Source organism: Trichosurus vulpecula, chromosome 2, assembly GCF_011100635.1.
Source record: "Trichosurus vulpecula isolate mTriVul1 chromosome 2, mTriVul1.pri, whole genome shotgun sequence".
Lineage (NCBI taxonomy): Eukaryota > Metazoa > Chordata > Mammalia > Diprotodontia > Phalangeridae > Trichosurus > Trichosurus vulpecula.
In genome coordinates, this window is record NC_050574.1 from 70,216,661 (window position 1) to 70,225,651 (window position 8,991).

General features: G+C 46.9%; 1 long non-coding RNA gene across 5 annotated transcripts; it reads right to left on the reverse strand.

Moving 5' to 3' along the window:
* On the reverse strand, window positions 1-8,384 carry LOC118835315. Of its 5 annotated transcripts, none has more exons than XR_005009498.1 (3): window positions 8,189-8,384; window positions 3,183-3,291; window positions 1-2,306 (listed from the first exon to the last, which is right to left on the reverse strand). It is a non-coding gene; the product is annotated as an uncharacterized LOC118835315 (long non-coding RNA). The 5 variants fall into 5 exon arrangements; XR_005009500.1 differs by lacking the exon at window positions 8,189-8,384 and adding an exon at window positions 7,968-8,182; XR_005009499.1 differs by lacking the exon at window positions 3,183-3,291 and having other exon boundaries at window positions 1-2,288.
* Between the last annotated feature and the right edge of the window lie 607 nt (window positions 8,385-8,991).

The following is an 8,991-nucleotide window of genomic DNA, read 5'->3' on the forward strand; positions in this document are numbered from 1 at the left end:
TTGCATTTCTATTTTAGCTTTATTTGTTGGTTTTAGGGGAGATACGGGAGGCAGTAGTAGCTAGGGGGAATCAGAAGGAAAGTAGGGATTGCAAGCAGAGCAGGGGAAGGTTTGCATCACAGGCATGGAGGAAAGCCCGTCCAGAGGCATGGGTGGGGGATGGAAACCCAAACAGGACAATGGAAGGAAAGGACTAGCCCAGGTTCACACAGCTCTTCTGTGTCAGAGGCCAGATTTGACCTCTGGTCTTCCGGACTCCAGGCCTAGCGCTCTCTCCACCACACCACCTGCCGCTGAGAGGGCCAGTAGAGCATTTGATGGGGCCATATTGTGTGTGAAGGAGAGCAATGTGTAAAGAGGCTGAAGAGGTAGTAAGGGGCCAGATTGCAAAGGGTCTCAGATGCCCACAAACAAGAGTTTATAGGGAGACTGTGGAGGTGATTGAGAAGTGGGGTGATCTGATCAGCCCTGCTCATCAGGGAAACCTGTCTGCTTTTTGGGAGAATGGACTGAGGTGAACAAAGAACTAAGACCAGAAGACCAGTTGGGAGGTTAGTGCAGTGGTCTTTTCCAAGCTGAACATCCCCAGTGTTTGGCCAGATGACATTGTTTTGAGCCCCCTTCGTAATCCATGGTCATCTAGAAGCAGGTTGCCAGCATCTTTAAAATTTGGTATCCAGAATAAAAATCACATATAAAGCATTTCGGGGTCTACAAAGTGCTTTCCTCACAGCAGTCCTGTGAAGCAAGTAGTGGGACAAGTAGGTGGCACAATGCCTGGAGAGCTGGTGACGGGTGCCCAAGCTGGGCCTGGAATCCAGGAGACCTGAGTTCAGGTCCAACCTCAGACACTTGCTAGCTGTGTGGTCCTAGGCAGGTCACTTAACCTCGATCTTTGCTTCAGTTTCTTCATCTGTCAAATGGAGATAATGGTAACACGGACCTCCCATTGTGAGGATCAAGTGAGATAATTGTATAAAGCACTTAGCATAGTGCCTGGCGCATAGTAGGGACTTAATGTTAACTATTATGATTGTGGTACAGTTGTCATCTCCCTCCATCAGCCCTCCAGGATGTTCAGTCACATACCCATTGGAGCCTGTATTTGGGTCCTTGTCCAGGGCCCGTCTTCCCAGGGTAAAATACACTGGTGCTATTAACCTTTGTTCCATACACTTTGGTTCTATTGGCACCATCTAGGATCACATAGTTTTGCAGGAGGTGGTATCTCACCACTGACTCCTTCAGCTAGGGGTTCACTAAGGCCTTCAGGTCCTTTTCACATGGACTATTATCCAACCCTATCTCCCCCATCCTCTAGTTTTGTTTAATTTTTTTTCAAACCTTGTGAAGGATTTCACACATACCCTTATTCAATTTAATCTTTGTAGATTAAAAAGAGCTAGAAGAGGCCCTACAAGCCAAACTTTAATCCCTCACTTTACAGATGAAGTGCAGAGACTTGCACAAAGGTCACATGGACAGTAAATATCAGAGCCCACAACTGACCCAGGCACCAGGCCCTCTGACTCCACATAAAGGGCACTGTGCCTTGCTGCCTCCACAAATCCCTTGATCATGCCTATAATAAGTTTATTAGAGCGGTGATCAAAGCCAGACAAGTTTTGTTGGCCAAGGAAAGCAAACCAGGAGGTGACGGTTCTCAGCCCTGGCTATGCCATTAACTGCTATATCACCATGGCCAAGTCCCTGCCAGTCAGAATCAAACGGATCCATTATTGGCTCACCCCTGAGAGCCTAAAGCTTTTTCCTTTTCGGAGGCAGTATAGATGGTGTGTCCTTCATGCTTCAGAAGCTCAGCTCCAAGGCAAGGGAAAGGAAGACTCTTAGATTCCTAAGGCCTCTTGCCAACCTCCCACTCAGGGATAGTCGTCCAGAAGTAGAGTCAGAAGACCTGCATTCAGGTCCCTGAAACGTCATTTAGTAGCTGCGTGACATTGAATACGGCACAAACCCTCCGGGATCCTCTTCATCTCCACACTTGGGGTACCAGCGCTTGATACCAGACTCAAAGGGTTGAAGTGAGGAGCAGATTGGATAATGTAATAAGCACAACTTTATGGTTTGCAAAGCACTTTAGAAGAAATCTTTTATCTTCACAACTACCCCAGGCTGTAGGTACTGTTGTCTTCTTGGAGGGATATCTTCTGGCTGAAGGAGGGTAAGAGATCTGCTCAGGGTCACACGGTTAAGAAAGTGAGGCAGAATTTGAACTCAGGATTCCTTGATTCCATATCCAGCGCTCATCCACCAGGCCATCCAGCCACCTGAATGTATGGAAAGTGCTGTGTGAATCAAAAAGCATTATCAAAATGTCAGCTATTTTTGGAAATGGCTGCATAGAATCACAGGTCTAGAGCCGGACGAGGTGTTCCAGGACAACCAGAAAATGGTGGAAGGAGTCCAAGGATCCGGCTATCAACCCCAGCCCTTCTACTTGGGTTACGTGACATTAGGCAAGCCTCTCATTCTCTAGGCCTCCATGTCTTCATCTTTGAAGCAAGAGAATTGGACAATAATCCTTTCCAAATCCAAGCCCTGTAAAACCAGGGAAAGGGAAGGGGAGGGCAGTTGCATGAGACTGGGTAAGGACATTATCTTTGTCACCACAGAGACCTCAGAGGTTACCACAGAGGGAAGCAGCCCCCTGGAGAAACTTAGTAACATCCCCCTTCTGACTAAAGCCCATTGAGGAAGGGATGGGTTTTCATTACTTATAACCCCAAAGACAACGTTGTTCTTTTGTTGTAGAACTTGGAAAACATAGGCATCTGTGTGGTTAGACATCTTTCTTACACTCTATGATAATCTCGCATCTTGAAAAAGGTGAGTTCCAAAGGACAGGGCAGGGGGGATGATGTGCCCTTTTGGGGGAAAAAAAAGGGAAAACAGAACCTTTGTGTGGAAATAACTAGAAACCAAGTAGCCATCCATCAACCATGGACTAGTTGAACAAACTGGTACGTGAACGTAATGGAATATTTAAAGCATCACGGGGGAAAATGAATAGAACATTGGAGGAATGGAAGGACTCATAGGAATTGTTGCAGAGGGAAAGGAGAATGACCAATACAAAGAGGAATGTGAATGAAAGGAACAATAAAAAGAATTTCATAAGATCAGCCTTTGTCTTGGGGAAACTCAGGAAATTCACCTCCTACCTTTTGTTGGCAAGCCGGGTGTCCCAGTGGAGGCGGTGGACCGCCTGTGGAATGTGGCGTACACCATTATCAGTTGGTTTTGTTTCTTCTTGTCACAAGGGACAATCCCCTGGGGGAGAGGGGATATGCCAGGAAATGAGGACTTAAAACGAAAGGCATCAATAGAACTGAGAGAAGGAGGGAGGGAGGAAGGAAGGAAAAGAAAGAAGGAAAGAAAGGAAGGAAGAAGAAATTGAGAAGGGGAGCTAAAATACTTAGTGGCAAAAAGTAGAAGAGGTATGGCAAAGTGGTAAAGGCTTCCTTCTCTCCCATGCCCAGTTCACAAACAGGTACAACGTGATTCAAGGCAGGAATTGTGGACAGGAATCAAGTGCTAACTTGTGAAGCATAAACACAATTATGTAGCGATTAGAGCAATCCCTAAAACCTCCCTGGATGGACTTCCTCAGAAAGCAATGAGTTGCCCTTCACTGGAAGTGTTCTAGCAGAGCCTGGATGACCACTTGTTGGGCATGTAGAGGAGGTCCCTGTGTTAGGTATGGGTCAGGTGGGATGGCCTCTGAGGTCCGTTCCAACTAGAATCTATGACACTTTAGGGGACAAGGAGCAAGATCAATATGGTCTGGGCAGGAAGGAAGAATGGAAAATGCTGGGTGCTGGGGAAACGTCATTGTTAATGGTTCGAATTCCCATTTCACCAGAGACACTGTCAGCATTCTGACTGCGAGCAGGGGCAGCTGTTGTACTGCAGAATGGAGCAGAGGGGCCGTGTACCAGAACACAACCCCAGGGGTTTTCCTTCTGTTAATGAGGCCACCAGCTGCTCTAACAGCCCGAGTACCAGGTGAAGGGGTGATGGGGAGAGGCCAACAATCTGACAGTCCTTGCATCTCACATGGCCCCGAAGGTGGGATGCCAAGGGATCAAGAGCTCCCTGCGTCAGCAGCCCTGTTTCCAAGGTACACACCCACCCCGCACGTCCATAGCCTCGCTTCTCCCTTGAGGGCTGATGCCCAAACCCTGTGTCCTACGAGGATGCTAATTATAGTCATGGCCCTGGTGCCAGGAGATGATGCAGAAATTACCTTGTGGCTTTCTCTGGTAGGAACAAAAGCAAGGAAGTGGGCCCATGCTGCTGCTCCAACCGTATTACACATCACTTCTCCTTTCCATACCCTTAAGTCCAGCTAAGCTGGTCTTCACATCTAGCACTCTGTCTCCTATCTGCATTCCTTTGCCCTGGTGGTCCCCCATGCCTGGGGTGGCCTTCCTCCTCCCTTCTGCCCTCTGGCACCCCCTGCTAATCCACCTTCCCCTTACCTGCCAAAGTCATCTTCCTGAAGAACAGGTCTGAACGTGTCACCCTCCCCCTTCCCGATTGCCTCCAAGATCAACGATGAAGCCCGTGGTTTGGCATTTAAAGACCTTCACATTCTGGCCCCTCTCTACCTTTTTGTCCCCTTGTAGCTTTACTCCCTTACACATACTTCTTGCTGTTCCTCCCACATGGTACCTCATTTCCCATCTACTTACTGGCTCTTCCTGGAATGCCCTCCCTCCTCACCTCCACCTCCTGGCTGCCTCTCAAATCCCTTGCACAAGAGGTCTTTCCCTATCCTTCACCTGCCTTTCCCTGCCCTTCCCCTCCTCCCCTGCAAATGCTTTCCCTATAAGATTATCTCCCATTTACACTGTTTGCATGTTGTCTACCCCCGTTAGGATGTGAGTTCATTGAGGACAAAGACAAAAGTCTTTCTTTGTATCCTCAGTACTGGCACACAGTAGGTGCTTAATAAATGCTTGTTGCCTGAGTTAGACAGTTTCTGGGATCGCACACAAGCTCTTCCTTGAAGCCTGTCCAATTTAGCAAGCCCAGGGTGACCTTCAAAGGAAAGCACATATTACAATCCAGCCTAAAACACTGCTCACGTAAGCTAGGCTCAGCATGGGAAGGATCTGTCACCTGCCTGATAGGCACCACAGGGGTACAGGAGGAATGCAAGAGACAGTCCTTGCCTGCAAAGAATCTACTCAGGGAGGCAAGAGTTATTCATACAATTGTGTTTTTTCGATGCCTTTCATTTTACATCAGTCATTTCCAAATATACCACCCCACCCATCCATCCACCCCCAGAGAGTCTTCTGGAACAGAAAAATAACGAAGCAAAGCCAACTGCTACAGTGGCCGTATCTGGCATCAGATGCCACATTCCACGCCCATCATCCCCCACGTCTCCAACAAAGATGTGAATCTCCTCACCTCTTCTCCAAGAGCCAAACTGAATTGTTCCGATATACGGAAGCAGTCGGCCTTATCGTCAGTCAGCCAACAAGCATTTATTTAACATCTACTGCATGCCGGGCACTGAGCTAAGCTCTGGGTATATAGACAAAGAAAGGCAAAAGACAGTCCCTGCCCTCAAGGAGCTCACAGATTAATGGAGGAGGTAATGTGTGAACAGCTGTGTGCAAACAAGAAAGAGACAGGATGCACAGGAGATCATCGACAGAGGGAAGGCGTTAGTATTAAGAAGGATTCCTTTTGTTTGCAAGACCATAGTTACTTGTATGCTTTCCTGGGCCCCTTGGCATCAGCTCATACAAGTGTGCCCATATTTCTCTGAATTCCTCACATTAGTTGTTGGTTTTTGCAGCACAATAATGTGCATGACATTCATATACTCTGCCAGAATTTAAACGTACAATTTTAGGTGTCTAGCTATGGCACAGGGCAGCTGGGTGGTGCAGCGGGTAGAGTACACAGCCAGAGGTGAGGACCATCCATCTTCCTGAGTTCAAATCCAGCCTCAGACACTTATTGGTTGTGTGACCCTGGGCGAGTCACTTCACCCTGTTTGCCTCAGTTTCCTCATCTGTAAAATGAGCTGGAGAAGGAAATGCCAAACCACTCCTATATCTCTGCCAAGAAAAACCCAAGTGGTGTTACGGAACATGAATGATAAGACACAACAATGGCACAGTAGTGCAGAAGTTTACAAGAAGAGGAAAGAGAAGTGCAGTGATCAGAGAAGCCTTCCTGGAGGTGACACTTGAATTGGGTCTTGAAGAATGAGTAGGATTTGAAGGAACAGGGAGGAGCAGGAAGTGCCTTCCAGGAACCTTATGACCAAGAGACCCAGAGGCAGAATGAGTAGCCCTATTTGAGACACATGAAGGAAACCAGCCCAAATATAGCCCATACGATCATAAGATTTATAACTGAAAGGGATCTCAGAAACCATCTAGTCTATCCCTTTCATTATACAGATAAGGAAACTGAGGCCCAGGGTGACTGTGACGTTACCAGGTTTACATGGGTAGTAAATAGCAGGAAGGATCTTCCAGATAAAGAGAACCTTGTAGGTCAGAGCTTAAACCCCTGACCCGAGATCCTTGGTTCTCTTCATCTGGGGACTCAGAGTCCAGAAGATGAATTCAAATGCCACCCCAACCACTTCCTAGCTGTTTGACCCTGGTCAGGTGACATCACTTATCTGTGCCTCAGTTTCCTCATCTGTAAAAAGGAGAGGATCAGATTCAATGGCCTCTCAAGTCCCTTTTGGCTCCGAATCTATGGTCCTATATGGAGGCAGGAGTGAGTGTTCAAGGGCAGATCAAGCACTGCTGTTTTATAAGATGTCTAAGGTTCTAACTAAAGCTGTCCACCGAGGGAACAAGCTACCTCTCAAAATAGCGAGCTCCCCATCCCTGGAAATGTTCAAGGAAAGGTCACTTGTCCAGGATGCCATAGAAGGAATTCCTGCATTGGGTGAAAGCATGCTCTTGGAGCTCCCGTCCCATTCTGAGGTTCTAGGGTTTTCTGAGTAGAAGAATGATTGACCGTAGCCAGATTTCTGCTATCTGCTTCCAATCAAGCAGTTTGACTAGTGGTACAATAAGAAAAGCAGCCAGAGAATGTATGAATGGGCAGCAAGATGGCACCAGACCCGAGTTCAAATTCTGCCTCAGACACTTGCTGGCTGTGTGACGCCAGGCCAATCACTTAACCTGTCTCAGCCTCAGTTTCCTCATTTGTGAAATAAGGATGGTAGTAGCACCTGCCTCACAAGGTCATTGGGAGGATCCAATGAGAGGACATATATACGGCACTTTGTAAAACTTAAAGCACATGTTATTCAGTCATTTCAGTTGTGTCCTGACCCCATTTTGGGTTTTCTTGGCAAAGTTACCAGAGTGGCTTTTGTCATTTCCTTCTCTAGCTCATTTTACAGATGAGGAAACTGAGGCAAACATGGTGAAGTGACTTGCCCAGGGTCACAGCTAGGAAGTGTCTGAGGCTGGATTCGAACTCAGGTCCTCCTGACTCCAATTCCAGCATTCTATCCACTGTGTCACCCCTCTGCCCACAAAGCACTATCATTGCTGTTACCACTATCATTATGCTTATTATAGGTCCATTCTCTATCCTTATAAAACTATCACAGAATTTCAGAGATAGAATAGGTAATCCAGCCATTACCTCCAACTTGAGAAGGAGTCATTCAGCCCCCTCTACGTGAAGACCTGCACTAACATGGAGCTCATTACCCTTTCAAACAGCTGATTTCACTACTGGACATCTTGAATTGTTAGGAAGTTTTTCCTTAGATTAAACTAAAATCTTCCTCTCGAAAATTTCTAAAAATAAGAGAATTGAAAGTAAAAACACACAGATACACAGACACACACACACACACACACACACACCCCTCTGAGGTTTCACCTCTCACCCAGACAACTGCAAAGACGGCAAAAGATGGAAATAATCAATATCTTAGGGATTACCTGGGCCTGGGTGCTGCCCACTTGAAAAGCAGAACAGAATGCCCAGGCCAGAAGGTCTGCTTTGAATCTGAGCACTCCAACTCTTGGTGATAGCTGAACTCGTAGCAGCTCTTGAGAAAGGCGAACAGCCTGACTGTTCAAAGTTGACCAGTCACGTCCTAGTTTGATATTAAGGGAGCTGTTTGCATTCTGACAGGGAGACAGGAAACAGTTCTTTCTACCTTTTTTGTGCCAAGGTTCTCAAGCTGTTCCCTGGCCCTTCTGCTGGCGCTGATCTCCTCTTCCCACACCACATCTGGGACCCCCAGGGTGTTCCGTGAGGCTGGGGGGTGTCCTCAAACCTCTCCCCACCCAGGAATGTTAGGAGTTCTGCCCCAACCTTCCTTCCCTAGAGGAAACAGAATGGCAGACCCAGGAATGGAAGCAGAGAGGTGCTCTTTGGACCTCTGTAGGGGTCTGGATCCAGGCCAGACCTGCATCCTGCACCAGGCCCCAGCTCCATCACATGCTCCAGGAACCCAGGGAGCAGTAAAGGGCTGGTGATTGTGAGGGTTCTGTCTGAGGGCAGTGAGCCCTTGTAATCTTGTTCAAAGACCCGAAGTTCAGCAGAGAGGGCCAGGCTCTCTAACATTTGCAGACTGGGAAGTCAATTTCACAAGCTCCTACAGCAAACATCCCCTTAGAGCTAAAAGTGTTTTTACATCAGTCTTCATGTATTCTCTTTTTTTGACATTTAATACCTTTAATTTATATGGATTTTTTTAATTCAGAAAAACTAAATGTGTGAAATGGAAAATCCTGGTTTCATATTGAATCCTCTTTTTCTGTTGTGCTACATACATGGAAATGTTCTTTTTTGTGTGTCTCTTTGTATTGAAGTCCAAAATGAATTTTAAAAATTTTAAATAAATAAGAATCATTTCCTTGCATGCCCCTCCCATTGAATCATCCCTTATAACAAAGAAAAATTGGAGCAGAACTCACCCAACAAAGTGGCTGTGCTTGACAGTGTATGCAGTGTCCC